We start from the raw sequence: 19,152 nt of genomic DNA, 5'->3' as shown, positions 1-19,152 counted from the left end.
ATAAAGCACATGAAAGGTTACACACCAAAGTGTTACCATATCACAAGACAAAACAGAGGAATGTAAGCTACAAATTTATTTTCTGAAAAACCTGTATTATCTGAATTGTTACAACAAATACTATTTTTGCAGTTCAAACGGCCAACTTAAAAAAATTATCTTCATCTCATTTAGGAAAATTACATGACTTTTGTTACCAATTAGCAGAAAAATAAAATATCTTCCTATAATTATTTCAAAATAAGACTTTTTAAAAAGAAAGAAATGATATATGTAGTTACAAACAATGAGGGCATCTTGCTCTGCGGACCCAATTTTGCCATTCTAAGTTCTCTCACATATAAAATGAGGGGTTTAGAGCCGATCTAATGGCTCCTCCAAGCTGAATGTCCAAAAACTATACCAGTAGAAAACACAGACTCAAACACGTGCTCTACAAACGGGCAACTAAAAACTAAAATAATCGAGGGGTGCTATCACTAAACAGGCAACTAAACTAAAATAAATGTGCTACCTACACATCTAATACATGTTTGATTATAAAATTTTAATTCTATAACTACAGCTTATTTGAATTTTAAGTAAAATAATTTATGGGATGCTGGAAGGAAACAATATATAGGGCTTATGAATTGAAAAGCTTTCTAGAAAGCAAATTACAATAAATTAAAAATGACATATTGAGATTTTGCTTTTTGATTGCTTCTGTCTTTTAATTTTAAAAAGGCTTGGAAGAGGATGAATCTCCCAGTCTAGAGGGGAAAGAAAGGACAAAAGAGCAAGAAGTCCCTTAAGAAGGTTAATACAAAACCAAGTACATTTTGTACACTTCTAGCACCATGGAGAGACACCACGCAAGCCTGTGGCCAGACGTAGTCACACAACTAGTAAACGCAGGAGGAAGTCTGATGTGGGAGAACACCCAGAATACGAAGTAAAAGAGCTGATTTCTGCCTCACCTCCTCCACTAAGTAACTGTACGATTCTGGATAAGGCACTGGAAAGCTCTATCTAGGACTCAAATGCACTCATCTGAAAAATAGTGAAGATACAAAATTTAATGGAATTTCAAGTAGAGAGAAATAAGCTTTATGTAACCCCACTGAACCAAGCTTTTAAAATATGCTTTGAAATAAACTCTCTCCCCTCCATGTATCTTGGCCAGGATTTTCATTTAGGGAAAAATAATTTTTATTTTATAAACCCGTCAACTAATATTAAAATAAAAATAAAACAATGAACTAAAACAATAAGAGTTATAGCCCTGTCTGGTGTGGCTTAGTGGACTGGGTGTCATCCTGCAAACTGAAAGGTCACTAGTTCAACTCCCAGTCAGGGCACATGCCAGGGTTGTGGGGCAGATCCTTAGTTGGGGGCGTGCAGGAGGCACCTGCGATCCTTATTTCTCTCGCACATCCATGTTTCTAGTCCCTCTTTTTCTACCTTCCTTCCCCCTCTCTAAAAACAAAAAAATAAAATCCTTTTTTAAAAAAGTAAGATTTATAAAATTACAAGACACAGAAATAAATGTTTTTAAATAAGAGATAGAAATAGGGATATAAGTTCATTAACTTTTTGGATAAGGTAGGGGATTATAGAACAGAGTGATCAGTTTTTGACTCAGTAGTTAATTTGGAAAAAAAATTCATGTTCACATACATGATCTAATCTTCACAGTACTTAGTAAAAATGTACTATCCCCTTATAAAAGATGAAACTTAGGCCAAATGGTGTTAAAGTGTTAAAGACACAATTCAAAAGTAAGGTGGTCAACTTAAAAACCCATGCCCTTTCCAACATGGTAAGAGAGAAATTATGATAATTAAAGTCATTACTGTATATCTTTGAGTATAAAGTGCAAATGTTCAAAAAGTAAAAATGACATTACTTTTTCAAAAACTTAATTCTACAGGAAATTTCTACCTCATTGCCTCAGTTATTATTCTCCATCACCTGCAACTAATGCTATATAACACAGTATAAATTCTGACATACATAATAATGCTCTAGAATCACCAAAAACCTCACATACCATTTAATAAGAGCACAAGATAAAAATCATATACTCAAAATCATACCCCAAAATTCCTAATTACTCATCAGCTGCTGTATACATGGCTTTGAGCTTACAACACTGTTCAAAAAATATGTATAAAAATACATTATAGCCCTGACTGGTGTGGCTCAGTGGGCTGGTGACCCCAGAGGGTCGCTGGTTTGATTACTGGTCAGGGCACATGCCTGGGTTACAGGCCAGGTCCCCAGTTTGGGGGGCGCATGTGAGAGGCAACCACACACTGATGTTTCTTTCCCTCTCTGCCTCCCTTCCTCTCTCTCTAAAAATAAATAAATAAATAAAATCTTTTAAAAATAGATTACAAAATGTAAAGTACTGTAGCCGCTGTAGAAAACAGTTTGGTACGTCCTCAAAAAGTTATATACAGAATTAGCTTATGATCAAGCAATTCCACTTCTGAGTACATACAGAAGGAATTGAAAGCAGGGATTGCTAACAGATACTCTTACACCAGTATTCATAGCAGCATTGTACCCAATAGCCAAAAATGGAAATAACCCAAGTGTCCATGAGCAGATGAATGGATAGACAAAATGCAGTGTGTGTATTTTATATACATATATTTTATATTTATATATATACACACACACACTAAACTGATACATGCTACAATGTGGATAAGCCTTAAAAACATTATGCTAAATAAAGTAAGGCCATCACAGACAAATATCATATGATTCCACTGATAATGAATTATCTAGAACAGGCAGATTCATTGACACAGAAAGTGGAAGTTCCCAAGGGCTGGGGTCAGGAGAATGAGGAGTTTATCCAATTAATCAGTATTCAACAATGATTAGTCTTTTAGAGGAGAAAGTTAAAAAAAAAAAAAAAAAGGCAAGCCCTAGCCTGGTGGATCAGTTCACTGTCTCTTACACCAAAAAAAGGCTGCAGGTTCAATTCCCAGTCAGGGCACATACCTTGTTTGCAGATTTAATCTCTGGTCAGGAAGCTAAAGGGAGACAACCCATGTTTCCCTCTCACATCAATGTTTTTGTTTCTTTCTCTCTCTCTCTCTTTCTCCCCGCCCCCCTCCCCTGCCTTCCTCTTGCTCTAAAATCAGTAAACATATCCTCAATGAGGATTTAAAACAAAAAAGCAAAAGCACATTTAGCCTCTCTTATCAAGAAATTAACTGGTTCTTCTAATTGTATCTACTACACTAATAACACTTATTACTCCACCTATATAAACAGATTCTAACTTTATTAGTAAAGTTAGACAGTTGGCCAATGAAGGTTTTTGCCATTCTAACAGTTCTTCCTTTATCTTCATTCAGTGATTCACTAAGTAGTTATTAAGCTCTTACTATGTTTCAAATTCTAGTATAGGTCTTTGGGATACATTAATTGATCATAACCAGTATAAATAAATGCCCTGCAGCCTCACTTTTAACTGGGAGATCTAAACAATAATCATAACAGATTAAATAATAAATTAAATAAATAATTTAATTTATTTAAATAAATTAAATAATATGATATAAGATGATAATGGTTTAGAAAAAGAAGGTACCAGAGATGGAATTGCAATTTGAAGGGGCCAGTCGGTATAGGTTTCATGAAAATGTAAATGGGCCAGTTGGAGTAGGTTACATTTAAAGGAGGTGCCTGAATAAGCCACGCAAATATGTGAGAAAAGAACAGACCAGGCATAAAGAAGTCGGTAGGGAGGCCCCAAGCAGGAACATGCCTGAAGGTTTTGAAGAACTGCAAATTCAGAGTGGTTGGAGTAGAACAAGAGGAAGAAGAGTTAAGATAAGAACAGCGATGTGCCCTGACTAGTGTGGTTCAGTTGGTTGGTGTCATCTCACAGGGTGAAAGGTTGCTGGTTTGATTTCCAGTCAGTGGACATGCCCAGGTTGTGGGTTCAGCGCATGTATGAGAGACAGCTGATCAATGTTTCCTTCTTTTTCTCCCTTCCTTCCCCTTCTCTCGAGAAATAAGTGGATAAAATCTTAAAAAATAAATAAATAAAAAGACAGATGTGGTGGGTCCAGGATCTTGTAAGGATTCACCACAGGCCATTAGAACAACTTTGGCTTTCTTTGTGAAATAAACTAAGAGAACAGTAGATTTTTAAACAAGGAAATGGCATAGGCCTGACTTACATTTTCAAAAGATCTCTCTGGGTTCCACTTCCAGTATAATAAGAGTGTAAAGAGTTCAATGAACCCACTCCCCAGTGAAACTGGTGAAAATTACTTAAAACCAACCATTTCAAGTATCTGGAAATGATCCTAAAGGCCTAAGACAAATGAAGAAACATTATTCAAGAAAATGTATTAAAAGTCAGGAAAAACAGCAAGACTATCACACAGGGGTGTCCAACCTGCAGCCCATGGACCACATGCAGCCCAGCATGGCTGTGAATGCGGCCCAACACAAAATCATAAATTTACTTAAAAGATTATGAGATGTTTTTGTGATTATGTGTTGCAATGTATTTAATGTGCGGCTCAAGACAACTCTTCTTCCAAAAGTAGAGATGCCAAAAGGTTGGACACCCTGCATGGTATCTGAACCAAAACCCGTTCTCTCTCTCCTTTCCTCCCACTTCCAGCTCAGTGAAACTGCAACTTCACTCCACACTGGTGTAGCCATATAAACACAGGCTACCCTTTTACCAGGCTACCAGTCAGAATGCGCAGGACACCAGCACTACTTCTCCTCCTACCCAAAGCTACCTGATGCTAAAGCTAAGTTCCAGGTAAGTGCAGCCGGTAGGTGGGGGCTCCCCTGTTCCACCCAACTGCTGTTCATGGGAAAGGATCTCTATGTTGCTGCTGCATGTTGGAAACACAAGGACCTAGAATGCCCTCCACCCAACTACTTTGTAAAGCACAGCTCCCACACCAGGAAAGGCAAAATGAGAAGATCTGAGACTAATGTACACCAATCTGAGAAGTGCTCAGACACTGAACTGGGGTATCTGCCACACGAAGTGGAAAGCTCACCACTATACCTGCTATCCAACTCCATCCAGAGTCAGAACCAGAGATTGTGGTAGGAAACAGAGCACAAGCACAGGCAAACAGATAGCTCTGAATCTCCTCAAAAGAAACAGAATTCCTAAGCACCAAGGTATGAAGTTCACACCAATGCGCAATCTCAAAACGAAGAAGCTTGTGATGAGAAATAACTGGGAGAAGATTCCGCTTCAGGCTAAACTATATACCAGTAGTTTGCAAGAGAGAATAAGGAGAAGCAGAGAATAAGACATCTAGGATGAGCCCTCCTGGGGTCAGAACAAACTTCAAAGCTCTGATCTCAAGAGTTCTCTCTTCAAGTGAGCTCAAATTTCTTTTGGATCAAGTTGAAAGTTGAGAAGCAATTTGTGTCCTAGGGCATTGTTGAAAACAAGAAGGCCATCAGCTGTCTATTAACATCTGGGTGCGGTCAAGGAAGGAGACAGTGGAAGAGAGCCCTGAAGAAAACACTGTCACCCCAGGGGGCACGTGGGCATACCCAAGTCTGCACCCCTTGGTGACAACAGGTGCTTACCACTGGATAGGGGAACAGACTTCACTCCAATAAGCTACCCAGTCACTAAACAAATAAGCAAATAGCAGTAACAAGCCCTGGGAGGGGTGAGAGGAGAACAGTACTCATAGCTGCTCCATAAAATAAAATGTCCGGTTTCCAACCAGAAATTATGTGCTCGGCAAAGAAACAGGCAAGTATGACCCATGGACACCAGGAAGAAAGTAGGCAACAGAAACAGCCTGTGAGAGCCACCAGATGTTGGATTTAACAAACACTTCAAAGGAACCATTTCAAATATGTTCAAAGAACTAAAGGAAACCATGATTAAAGTAGTCAAGTGTAATGAAAATGTCACATCAACTACAGAGTTTCAATAAAAAGATAGATATTAAAGAGAAGTGGAAATTCTGGAGTTGGAAAGTACGACTAAAAGTCACTGGAGGGGCGCAACGGTGTGTTTCCACCGGCGAGAGAATGAATGAGTGAGACAGGAGGAAGCAGCTCAACGGACAGTATGCAGTCCACAGGCGGGGGAAAAGAAAAAAGAAAGATGAGCAAAGCTTCAGAAATGTAAAACACCATTAAGTGTATCAATATACACATAGTGGGAATATTGGAAGAAGAAGAAAGGAAAAGGAAAAATATTTAAAGAAATGATGGTTGTATAAAAATTAAGAACTATAGCTACACAAAATACCTCACATACATAATGTTGAACAAAGAAAGCAAAAAAGAATATAATTGCATTTATGTAAATTTCAACAGTATTGAACTTACAAAGACTGTATTTTAGGGATGCACAGAAAATGACAGATACCAATCAGGACAGTGAATGTCTCTGGGTGAAAGGGAGAGCATTATGAACCTGAAGTATTTTGGGGGTGAGGGGGTCCTCTGAGGTACTTGAAATGTTCTCCTTTTTTCCATTAAATTTTTTTCAAAGCATTCTCATGACCAAACCCATCTGACTCTCTCGAATAGCTGAAATTATTGATTTTATTTCATAGGCATATGGTGACGGAGCTGGGATCAAAACCAGGTGTTTTCCGAAGACAAGGGACAACCGTGAGAATAACTGCGGGAACCCAAGCCCTTCCACAACCTGTGTCCCAAATTAAGAGTCAGCAACAAAAAGTCCTCCAAACCTCCCAAACCAGTATACTCTGTAATTCCCACCTCAATCCAATTCCTAATACACACACTGGGCAACATCAGGCAAAATATCGTTTTATTTTTCCCCTTACCACTCCCCACCCCAATTCCAGCTCTCCACTTTTGCTAACATCTCTTCCAACTCAGAGCCAAGGCTCAAGAAGTTGATTCACACCCAGAGAGAAAGAAAGTTTAAAAAAACAACAAACAGCAGGTGAGAGAGCCCCTGGGGGAATGCAAGGGCTGCAGAAATTGAGGAAAGAGTACCGGTCCCAATCCGGATGGCCTCAGGAGCCCAGGATCTGCCTGGGGCCACAGAGTACCCCTCCCCCAGTCTGCTCAAATCTAAGAAAGGCTGGTCTCTCTCCTCCACCCAGCACCAGTGGCCTCCACAGCCTGCAGTGTCAAGTCATAGCCTCTTAGCCTGGAATCCCAGTGCCTCATTTCCTGTCTCCAGCAAGCCGAGCACTGAGAACAAGACAGGTTCTAGGCCAGAGTCCTCAAAGCCGGGATCCAGACCAGTAGGGCTCCCCATGCAGGTGGACACACACAGCAGTGAAAAAGCAGAGAATGCCACCAAAGAGGAGGGAGAAGCCCAAACCCAGCAGCCTAGAGCCAGCTCCTCCAGGGTGAGCAGCCATCCTAGATCTCAGGGTGGCATTTCCTGCTCCCTTCTTTAAGCAGGATATAGACAGCTGGCTGGCAGCCAAGAGTCCTGGAGCAGCACTAAAATACAGGCAGGTTCCTGGGATCCTTTCTGTGGTACCCTGGCTGTAAAATGAAGACGAGCTCTCCTGCAAAAGAACCTTTCAATACCAGATGGCTACCCAGGACCTTGGCTTGAGACATGGATTTTGTCCCTGTTTGGACCATCTCCAAAGTTCAAGGTGGTCAGCAAGCCGACAATGTGGGATGCATGCCACAGGACACAAGATCAGCTGGCCAAAAGATCGCAAGAAGGAGACCCAGTCCTGAGGGACTTCAGCATTGCGTAGGCCAGTCCTGTGAGTGAGGAGGAAGCCACCAAGGCCCAGGCCAGAAAGGCCAAGAAGCAGCAGGATCGAAGTGGCACGGACCAGAGGTGGGTGGTGGGGCAGACACAGATGCAGGCTGTACTCTGCCTGGCAGTTGCCTATGGTGAGCGGAGGGAATCTGGGTCTCTACAGAGTCCCCCATCGCCAGACAACACCCCCAACTCCAATGTCAAGGGTGGAGCTACATAAAGTAACACAATTTGTTGGATTTCGCAAGGATAAAATAAAATGTTAAACAATATCCACATATAAGTTGGAACAGGAGTGATACAGGATAACTGCTGTAAGTTCCAACTGTGACAGCAATATGAATGATTCAATTTCAATGTTCACTATGACCCACTAATTCCACTTCCCTGTATCTTTCCTAGAGAAACAGTTGCACATTTTAATGAGCAGACAAATACAAAAACTCCAGCACTGTTTGTTAACAGCAAGAAACCAGAAATATGCCAATAGGAAATGGCAAAATTATGGTATATCAATAAAATGAACAAAGGTGAATCTGTACATACAAACGTATTGAAGGAAAAAAGCTAACTGCAGTCACTGTATAACATTTTTATATTAAAAAAAGAAACCAGATATCTTCTATATATACAAATATAATTACATATGCAAAGCCATAGAAAAAGTTATAAACAAGCTGGCAATAGTGGTTATATCTACAAAAACAGTGAAGGAAATAGAATGAACTGGAAACTTGAGCCTTTCCTATGATTATCCATTTATTCTGTAAGATCAAATTAATTTTCAAAAATAACTTTTTAAGGATATTAAACTCTGAATCTTCTGAGTGCAAATATTGCGTCTACTATGTTCAACACTGCACCATGGGCAAATGTAAATAGCAAATCATAGGTTCTCACAACTGTGGGGAAAAGGGTACACAGAAGACTGACTCAAAAGAAATATACCAGTAGAGCATTAGTTTTTCTCTTTTTCTAGTAGGGTGGCTATGAGCAGTTTTTTCCTTTTATTTTCCCCTACCTTCCAATTTTTAGAAAATGAACATTTACATCTCTAATGGGAAAGACTACTTGAAGTTAGTTAAAAATCAAGTACAATAAAAAAATGAAAAGAATAAAATGAAGAGATTAAAAAATCTTTTGAATGTATAATTAAAGAATCTGCATCAACCTGTTTCCCATCAGTTGATGCTCTCTCAGAAGAAGGCTAGGAGTTTAAAAAATTCAAGGCTAAGCCTGATTATGATAGTATTATGAATAAGATAAAAATCAAATTGCACAAAATCAAAGCAGAGACTAATTAGTGTACTAATTAGCTCTTTACCATACTTGTACAGGTTGTCAGCAGAAGCTGCCTACATCTATGTGCTTTTCACTGAGCCACACCAGCCAGGGCCATCAACGTGTTTTTCAATTCGGCAAAACAAAACCAAACAAACCAACAAAAAAAACGCATCTTATTAGGGAAAACATGCATGGCAGAAAGGTAAGCCTATCTTAAGGTTTTTGAGGACTCACCCAGAGACCTATCTGCAACAAATGCCTCCAGACATCAAAAGCTAAAACTCTCCTAGTCACTCTGGACTTAAAACTCAGTCCCTTAGAGATGCTTCTCTACATTAATTTATAATACACAAGTAGTAACATGTAAGGTAGAAAAAAAGTAATCCAAAGAGAAATACTAGAGAGCAAGGGCCAGTCTCATCCTCTCACAATTTTGTTTAAAATTAAGGTTTATTAACATGGTTAAATGTGACTTCTTTAGAAACTTAAATCTGTCTCCCAGTCACTTAAGATTCTATAACCTCTTAAACTCTGATCCCAGACTACAAGCTTCCAAACAAATGCTCCTCTTCTACCAAGATCAGTTCCAATCCATCTACCCCTAAGTTTTTCGTACTATCACTACTCTGGTCTCTCTGCTGCAGGGCAAGCACTGACTAATAAGGAAGGCCATCTTTTCAAATTTTTGGCTGAGTGTACATGGGAGGGTAGAGTAAGACAGGGTTCATGAAGAAGGAAAGATAAGAGGTACCTGGATAGTGATTTTTTAATGAAAAAGAAGTGTATTTTAAATATTAATGCTAAACAAACACAAGAATCAAGCTTATTATAAATTCTACCTAGAACTATCAATACTATCAATACTATACTGATTTCTAGACACATTACCATGTAGCCTATGTGGGATAAAATTAAAATATTAATTAAGATTTTTAAGAGGCCTACATACAGAAATGATAGCTATTAATTCTCATAAAAACAAGACAAAAATTACTGTTTCATTTTGGTTTGTTCTTCCATTTCTACATGTGTGTTTTGCTTCTATTGTGACTCAGTAAAATCCAGAATGATAATGGTTTTACACTATAAAGCCAAGTAAAAGTAGTACACACTTCAGAATTCTCTGTTACATGTACAACTATTTATTCCTATGAACTAGTTTCAAGCAGAAAATGTTAAGCTAACTATATTTCTGTGGGCAGTCTCAAAGAGAATATATGTATCTAAATGTTTTAAACAATAAAATATTTTATAAACAAAAGGCCACTGTCACATGTCATAAAGAATGATGCTTTTAAAAAGCTTCAAATCCATATAACAATGTAAACCTATTCAACCAACTCAAAGGCTGGGTCTCTGAAGTGCCTGTATTATTAATCGCTAAATTGCATATACGTATACTCTGTACACATGCTTTAAAATAAAAATCCATGATCAACAATAAGTGAAGCAATTTAGAAAAAAAATAGTCATTATTAACAGCCAAAATGGTCTATTTAAATAATTATATATTTCAAATGGCTTCATGGAATTTAAATCTATAGGTTTTAAAAAAAATGACTAAAATGTATGTACATGCAAATTCTGAGGAAATGAAGGATATTCTGGTTCCTTAACTGTGGAATGGAAAACACATTAACTAAATAAGAGGCTCTAAACCAGGCGTCAGCTGATATTTTTTGGTAAAGGGCCATATACCAAACATTTTATACTCTGTGGGACATACACACTTGCAATCACACAACTCATGCTGAAATGCAAAGGCACTTATGACAATACCTATATAAATGTGTGGCTGTGTTCCAATAAAACTTTATCTATAGACTTTGAAATGTGAATTTCCTTTAATATTCTCATGTCAAAAATATTTCTCTTCTTTATTTTTTTAACCACTGCAATATGTAAAAACATACTTAGGACTTACAAAAACAAATAGCAGGAACCCCTGCTCTAAATTAACAGGGAAGCCTCGCAAATCTGCGTATGAGTCTACATGTTAGATTTCCTCCAAATCTGTTTCTCTTAACTGTCTCTTGGGGGAAATCTTTTTAGCATCGTATTAGGCAAATGGTTTCTCTCTGCTCTAAGCACTTACTTTTACTGGTCCCGCAGAGCTGACCCTTACCATGCCATGAGAAACTCCTAGCACTATGTTAATATACATAAAAAATTCTTTCTGTATCTTAAAACTGTAATATAAAATTTCACAAACTTGAGTTAAACTGTGGAACAGGCTCATTTTCCAACTAGACCAAATTTAGGAAATAAATACAGTATCTGAGAAACACTGATGTGAAATACCTACCATATGACAACTACAAAAAATCCAACACCATTCTGAATAATATATGTTAAAGTATTAAGTAAAATTGTCCCCAATGATGTTAATCGACACTTATTAAACATTTACAAAATGTTCCTGATGTTGAAGACCTCAGTAAACTTCTAAATAACCATACTATTTGTATATAAAAATACAAAGAGTGAGAAAATTTCCTACAAATCTAGAATTGGCTACAGTTTCAAAAGAAAAAAATACTGGAAGTGCCAAAAGGAGTAATAATAAAAATTAAATATGAATAAAGAAAAATACAAAGGCAGAAGGATGGAAAGAAGAGAATTTAAAAAATGACCAAAATAAAACATTAAGCACCATTTAACCAGTTACAATTTCCACATCATTTTTTCAATCCAGTCGTGATCTTATGGAGAAATATGCAACCATTACCTTCAATTAGAATGACTGTAAAAACTACAGTGTAGTGGAGGTCCCCGCCCTATTAACCCAAGAATCAGGCTGGTGATAGTAATAATGTGTTTGTATAATAACAAGCTTTAGATAACTATAAACAAAGTCACCACACTTACAAGTAGAAGTGTCTAAGCTTTGACAGTGGTTTACACTTGCATTGTACATGCACTTATTCACCAATATTTTGGGACTAGGCAAAAACTATGGTAAATTGTAACACCTGTAATACTTCTAGAAACTTGAACATATACAAATTTTTTTAAAAAAAGAAAATCCTGCTTTAAAGCAATAGGAGTATAGAAAAATACATTAGCCAAGCAGAATAACTAGACTGAAGTGTATGATTAACAACCCACACTACAACTTAATTAGGTGAAAAAAAAAATGTGCTCAAGTAGCAAAATTAGATTTATAAGATCTAGTCTCCAAAACAGAGACAAATAAATTCGCCTTACACTAAGGAACAAGGATAAGTACATAGTGCTCTGCATGTAGTAGGTGCTTGAAACTGTAGTGAAGGATCAGAGAGCAAGAGGGCGGGGAAGCAAACGAGGGAACTAGATCATAAGCCTAACACCAAAATCTGAGTAAAAAACCCTACAGATCATTCACATGAAAATATAAATACAAAAATTCTAAGTATAAGGTTAATTCAACCAGATTAAACGAACTAAGTAGTTTTCCTAGAAGTATAAGGACTTCATGATAGAAAGTATTATTTATCAACTCTAATGGTCCAAACAAAAAGCTGTCCATCTCAAGAAATACTAAAGTTACTTAATAAAACCCAATATCTTGTCCTTATAAAATTCCTTAAACTTGGAATACAAAGATTATCCTATAACATGGTAATGGATATCTACCCCAATACATTCTGATGATGGAACGTTAAAGGAATTTCACTAAAATCAGGAGTAAAATATGATGCTATAATTACTATTTTTCCAGAATTTATTACCAATACTAAAAAAATTTTAATTAAGAAATATTATAGGTAAAGAGCAAATCAAAAGACAATTAGAAGACAAACATGAATTACCAACACTGTAATGAAAGGGGGATTTTAGTACAGGTAACATAAGTAGTAAAAACATTAATGAGAATATTACAAACTATACACCAATGCATTTAACTAAAAGGAAATGCCTAGATTCTGTAAAAACACCAGTTTCTAAAAGTGACCCAAGAATAAATAGAAAATCTAGATTGTCATCTATAAGTTAATATAATTTAATTTATATTTAAAAACCTTCCCAGATGGCTTCATGGGTGAATCCTCCAAATATTTAAAAAATAAATAATAGCAAACTTATACAAGCTCTTTTAGAGAAGAGTGGAAGACGAAATACTACCAAAGGCATTTTATGGGGCCACATATTCTATTAGTATAACCTGACACAAACATTACGAGAAAATTAATAAACAAGAACCCTCATGAACACAGACACAAAAATTCTTTCAAAATTAACAAACAAAATACAGCAAACATAGTAAAGGAAATTATACCATGACTGTCATTATTCCAGGAATGCAAAATTGATTTAATATTCAAAAGTCTATCAGTAAAATTCACTACATTAATGGAATAAAAAGAATCATGTTCCTCTCAAAAGACACAGAAAAGGTATTTGACAAAATGTAACATCTATTGATGATAAAAACTCCCAAATTAGAAATAAAAAGAAACTTTCCCAATCTGATAAAGAGTATCTATAAAAAACCTACAGTTAAGATCATACCTGATGGTAAACTCTCTTCAGAAGCCAAGAACAAGTCAAAACTCTCTGCCCTCAACTTACCTATTTCACTTTTTACTAAAGGTCTAACCAGTGCAGTAAGACAAAGAAAGAAAAATAAAGAAGAGGCACATGAGATGAGAGAGGAGAGGACAGGAAAGAAGAGAAAAAAGAGAAGGAAGGGGGTAGGGAGGGAGGGGAAGTTTTGGGGTGGGAGAGTCAGAAGGAGAGGGTGGGAAAGAGGAAAAAAAGGAAAAGACTGGAAAAGAACTACCGTATTTTTGCCGTGTATAATGTGCACCTTTTTGCCCGAATTTTTGAGGGAAAATAAGGGTGTACATTATTCATGAGTAGTACCTGATATACCTTTATCTGTTCTTGTGTTCTGTACTTGTTACATAAAATTTCTAGTACCATAACGTTCAAAAATAAATGCTAAAATTCCTTTATGATACAGAAAACAAGTATCTAAATATAAATAAATAATTGGATTAAAAAATTAAAATGATTTTTTTCCTAAAAGTTTGAGTCAAAAATGTGGGTACACATTATACATGGCAAAATATGGTACTCTCTATTTGCATATAACATGACTCCATATATAGAAAGTCCAAAGGAGTAGAAAAATTGTTAGAACTATGAAGTGAATTTAGCAAGATCAATGGATACAAAAACAACATACAAAATTCCATTGTATTTCTAAATACTAGTAACATACAATGAAGACATAAAATAAAACTACACTATCATTCATAATAATATCAAATAAAATATCAAATACCTAGGAATAAATTCAATAAGAGATGTGAAATATAGCTACATTAAATCACAAAATATTGACAAAACGAAAGACCTCAATAAATGGAGAGACACACAATGTTTATGAATTGGAAGACCTGGTATTTTTAAGATATCAACTGTCCTCAAATTAATGTATACATTCAATGCAATCTCAATCAAAATCTAAATAGGCTTTTTAAAATAGAAGTTGGAAAGTTGATTCTAAAATTTATATGGACTTACAATACCCTAGCAATCTTGAAAAACAAGGTTGGAGAATTTAACCAGATTTCAAAACTTACTGTAAAGTTATAGTAATTAAAGCAGTGCTGGGATTTGTGGTACTTAGTTTTTGGACAGACACCAAAAAAATTTCAATGGAGAAAGTTACATCTATCCACGCCTGATATTGAAGAACTGAATATCTGTGTGGATAAAAAAGTGAAGCTCTACCTAACATCATATAAATAGTGTCAGATGAGTCACAGAGTTAAAAATGTGAGTACCAAATTATATATTGCTAACAAAAGACTACTATCTCAAATACTAAAGAACTTCTGCAAAAAATAAAGGGACGGATAAATCAATTTAAAAATGAGAATATACATAAAGCTTTTAGAAGAACATTTAGTAAAATACTTAACCTTCATGATTTTGGAATAGGGAAAAGAATTCTAACCAGATAAAATGCAACAGTCATAAAATTAAAAATTGGTAAAATGAACTTTATCAAAATTAAAGCCTTTTTCACACCAAATGACTATTAATGAAGTAAAAATGTAAACTACACATTGCCAGAAAACATTCACAACACATGTATTCGACAAAGAAAAGTCATACCCAAACTACAAAAAGAATTCTACACATCAGTAATAAAAGACAATATAATTTACACAAATGGACAAAAGCACTTAATGTGTTCAATGCTACTGGTCATCAAAGAAACGCAAATCAAAACTAGATGGAGACATCACTACACAATCACCAGAATAACTATGGTCAATAAACCTAGGACATGAAGCAACTAGAACTGACACATTTTGATTAGGGTATATAAAATGGGATAACCACTTTTGGAATTAGCAATTTCTAGTAAAGTTAAACACACATACCCTAAAATCCAGAAATTCCTCTCCTAGATATATTCCCAAGCAAAATGAGTGCATATGCCCACAAAAAGATCTGCACAAGAGTGTTCACAGCAGCATTATTCATAATTGCTTCCCCACACTCCTGCAAAAAAGGGAAATGATTTAAATGTCCATCAACAGCAGAGTGGATAAATTGTGCTACATTCATACAATTCAATCCTACTTCACAGCAGAAAAGAAACTAATTCAAAATGCTATTTGATAAACCATAAAAATATTATCATTACGTTGAGTGCAAGGAGTCAAACAAAAAAGAGTACATATGATCCCATTATACAAAGTCTGAGAATGGACAAAGCTAAACAAAACTCAGAATGACTGGCTCCTAGCTGGGGCAGTAGTACCGGCTGGAAAGGGGACAAATAAACGACCTGGAGTGATGGTAACGTTCCTTACCTTCATCTGGGTGTATACCATTTGCAGACCAGTGTGTATATATATGCAAATGATTGATACTTCACTTTACACGTAAATTTTATTCAATAATATACTATGGAAAGGAATAGAAAGGAAAAACCATGAAGGAAAAAGGAAAGGGTGGTGACTGCAGGTGGGAGTGGGTATAGGGGGTTAAATGGTAGTGGAAAAAATACAATGAAAAAGAAAAAAGGAAAGGGAAGGGAGAGATGCCATTTTAATTTGATTATTATGGTCTAAGTCAAAATTCTATCTCTGTAGGTGACACCAACAAATGATTTGTGGTAAGGCACGTTTCCTATAATACATGATACTTCAAGTAGTTAGGAATATCTTAAAATTTTATTATGTTCTTTGAATAGCCCAATGAAATGCCATTATTACATGTTCTGCCTATTGAATATCTGAGGATAATACATAAGAGGATTTTAACAGCAGTTCTATTTTCTTTAATTTTTCCCAAAACTTCTAGGTTTCAAAGTAGTATCCATACTTCCAAGACCATTTCACATATTAATATAACTATTCTCTTTGTGACTTAAAACTCTATTTCAAGTCTGATTTTTCTATAACAAGAAGTAAATTTAATTTCACTGTAAAATAATCAGCGATTACAAGAAAGCAACAAGTAGAAAAGAAACGTCGCCCTGACCAGTGTGGCTCGGCCGGGCACTGTCCTGCAAAGCGAAAGGGCACCGGTTCCCTTCTGGTCAATGCCTGGGTTGCTCGTTCAGTTCCTGGTCAGGACGCATACCAGAGGCAACCTACTGATGCTTCTCTCCCTCTTTGTCCCTCCCTTCCCTCTCCCTAAAAATAAATAGTCTTTTCTGAAAAATGTTACCCACAATCCCATATTCTAATATTTAAATGTGTGTGCACCTACACAGACATCAATTACGTATTACATATGTTTGTTGTTGTTGTTGCTGTTTTTTAAAGGATCATGCCGCACCCTGTTCTGGGATCTGGCCCACTTCGTGAAATTAACACTTCAGATGAATCGAGGGTGATGACCCTCATTGCATTCGTATTCTACTAACACAGCTGTCCTGTAATCTATTTAACCAGTCCCCAGTTCCTAAAACATTTTTTCAAATTTCTTACTACTGTAAACAAAATTGTACCAAATGTTCCAACCGTGGTAATTTTCTTCATTTTTATTACGTTTACTGTAATTCTGAATGGCTTGAAATGGTTCTATATAACCATTTAGCACCTTCTCTTTCTACTTAGAGATCAACAAATTTTTCCTTAAAAGGTCAGATAGTAGAAAAAAATACAATAAAAAAATTTTATGTGTCAACTTGAAAAAATAAAATGTAAATAAATTGAGAAAAAAGAACAGACAGTAAAAATTTTAGGCAATGAGGTCCACATCCAATCATACAATCTTTGTTGCATATGCTTCATTTTGTTTTTGACTTTGGCGATAAAAACCATTCTTAGTTCATGGACCTTGTAAAACAGTCTAGGAAAAGGACTTAATCTGTAGGCTGCAGATGGTGACCCTTGATCTAGACCATGTTCTACAAAAACCATGAAGACAAAAAGTTACCCTAGAATTTTAGGTGGTTTGTGCCAGTCACCATATTTTATTGGACCATAGTATGGTAAGTTTAATTCTTAGTTATTTTTAAGAGAACAACTTATTTTCATATGATCTCTTATCTCCCATAAGACCACCAACTCCTACCCTGACTAGATTATTAATCTTTTTAATTTAAATTCTAAAATTATATAAAGGTGACTGTGAACAATTCATGAACAATTTTAATGGTACTTATAAGAATACATGGTTTTGCTAAGGTTCTTTAACTACTGTTACCAAATATTCATAACTCTTTGAAAGGCTACTGCCAACAAATGCTGTACTCCCAGCTCTAGCTACATAATGACTGATAGCTACAGGAATAAATATCATCATTTAATTGTCTCCATCTTTTCCCACAGCCTATCCTTGCTTTCCCTATAAAATATTACCTAGAAGCAACAGGTGGAATAAGTACAATAAAGATGGTATTTAAAAGTAACTATGTCTTAACAGGGATTTCAGTAAAATATTTTTAAGAGATTCTGCAAATCTTAAGATTTAAACAATAAGGAAAAGACCAGTGACATTTCAAAGAATTTTGAAAAGAAAATCTGTCTTATCAGTATATTCATTTTGTATTTTAAGTTCCTTTGTACAAAAAAAAAACCCCTAAGCAAACAATGCTTGAAAAAGGATAAACAAGTTTTTAAAAAATAGAAAAAAATTCTGCAGAGGTAGGTGGGAAAACAAATGGAAAGAGAATTCAATAACTTTATAAAACTACCAGCTTTGGTACTGAGTCTGGGATACTTCTAAAATCTATTTTTGGTTCTTTTGGTTTCTAGTGAGTGGTGTTGGAACATCAGAACCTGCATGGAAAGTTACAAAATATAATTAACCTACTCCAATTTGACTTATCTACCTAGGTCCAATCTCCCTATTTTGGTCTAGTATAATAGGTCTACTTTCCAGTCCTGCTGTCTGCGTTCTGAGAGAAAAAGCAGAAGGGGGAGATGGCAAAGAGAGACGGAAGAAGACAAGACTGGATAATGATCAACCATGTGTCACTAAGTCAAAGACTTAAGACTCTCTCACAAGAAACTTCACTCTAACTCTTGCAAAATACTTTTGGCCAACAGAGATTCTGGCAGATTTTCTTACTAATGAACACCTTCAAAAATGGAAATATTGAGCACATTCTCTATTTCAATTAGACTCAATATTAGAAAAGGGTCAGAAAACAATGTGTGTATAGCAGAAGATCTAGATTACAGTTCCAATTCTTACAAAACTGGTTTTGAGAAGTTGGTCAAGTTACTGTCTTTCTATGGGCCTAAGGCTTCTTTGTGAGATGAAGGCGATGTATTAGATAAATCTCTAACATCTCCCCTGATTCTAAAATTCTAAAAAGGCAAAGTGATTACATTCAACCTTCTATGGTTAACCACAAAGTATTTTAAAGAAATGAAGTAATATGTGAATGAATGATAGGAATAAAATTAAATCTTACTTAGGAAACATGTAATGATAATCAACATTTTATGATTCCAAAATTTAAGAAAACTATTTTATTTAATAAAGCCCAATGTTTTGAAATCTAATGTTAATAAATGGCTCTTAATTTGCCCATCCCACCCAGTATTACATTCACCTCACCAGGACGGACGTTCTGAAAGCCACTGCCTGACACGACTATGTCCCCCGGAGAGCAACTTCTCCATGGGTCATCCGCCGTCCCCACCCCGGCTCCAGTCTGACTTCTCATGGCCCAGGCTATGGCTGTC

The 19,152-nt window shown here is 36.0% G+C and overlaps 1 protein-coding gene and 1 pseudogene across 8 annotated transcripts in view; both read right to left on the bottom strand.

Moving 5' to 3' along the window:
- CNOT4 (CCR4-NOT transcription complex subunit 4) overlaps positions 1-19,152 on the bottom strand; it is a 140,281-nt gene that overhangs the window by 85,323 nt on the left and 35,806 nt on the right. Inside the window, exon 2 of one of the 8 annotated variants that reach the window (XM_045855605.1) lies at positions 15,382-15,502. The exons of 6 other annotated variants lie outside the window; for them this stretch is intronic. The gene's annotated coding sequence lies outside the window, so the exon portion shown is untranslated. Of the gene's footprint in view, positions 1-959; positions 1,033-15,381; positions 15,503-19,152 lie in introns of all 8 variants that reach the window. One more of the 8 variants, XM_045855606.1, reaches the window with a different exon arrangement.
- On the bottom strand, positions 7,215-19,133 carry LOC123829705 (annotated as a pseudogene).

The sequence above is a fragment of the Phyllostomus hastatus genome, unplaced genomic scaffold (genome assembly GCF_019186645.2).
Source record: "Phyllostomus hastatus isolate PE091 unplaced genomic scaffold, TTU_PhHast_1.1 phas_scaffold_114, whole genome shotgun sequence".
NCBI classification, from domain to species: Eukaryota; Metazoa; Chordata; class Mammalia; order Chiroptera; family Phyllostomidae; genus Phyllostomus; species Phyllostomus hastatus.
Note: the sequence above shows the minus strand (reverse complement) of the source record. Positions and strands in the feature narration are given on the sequence as shown.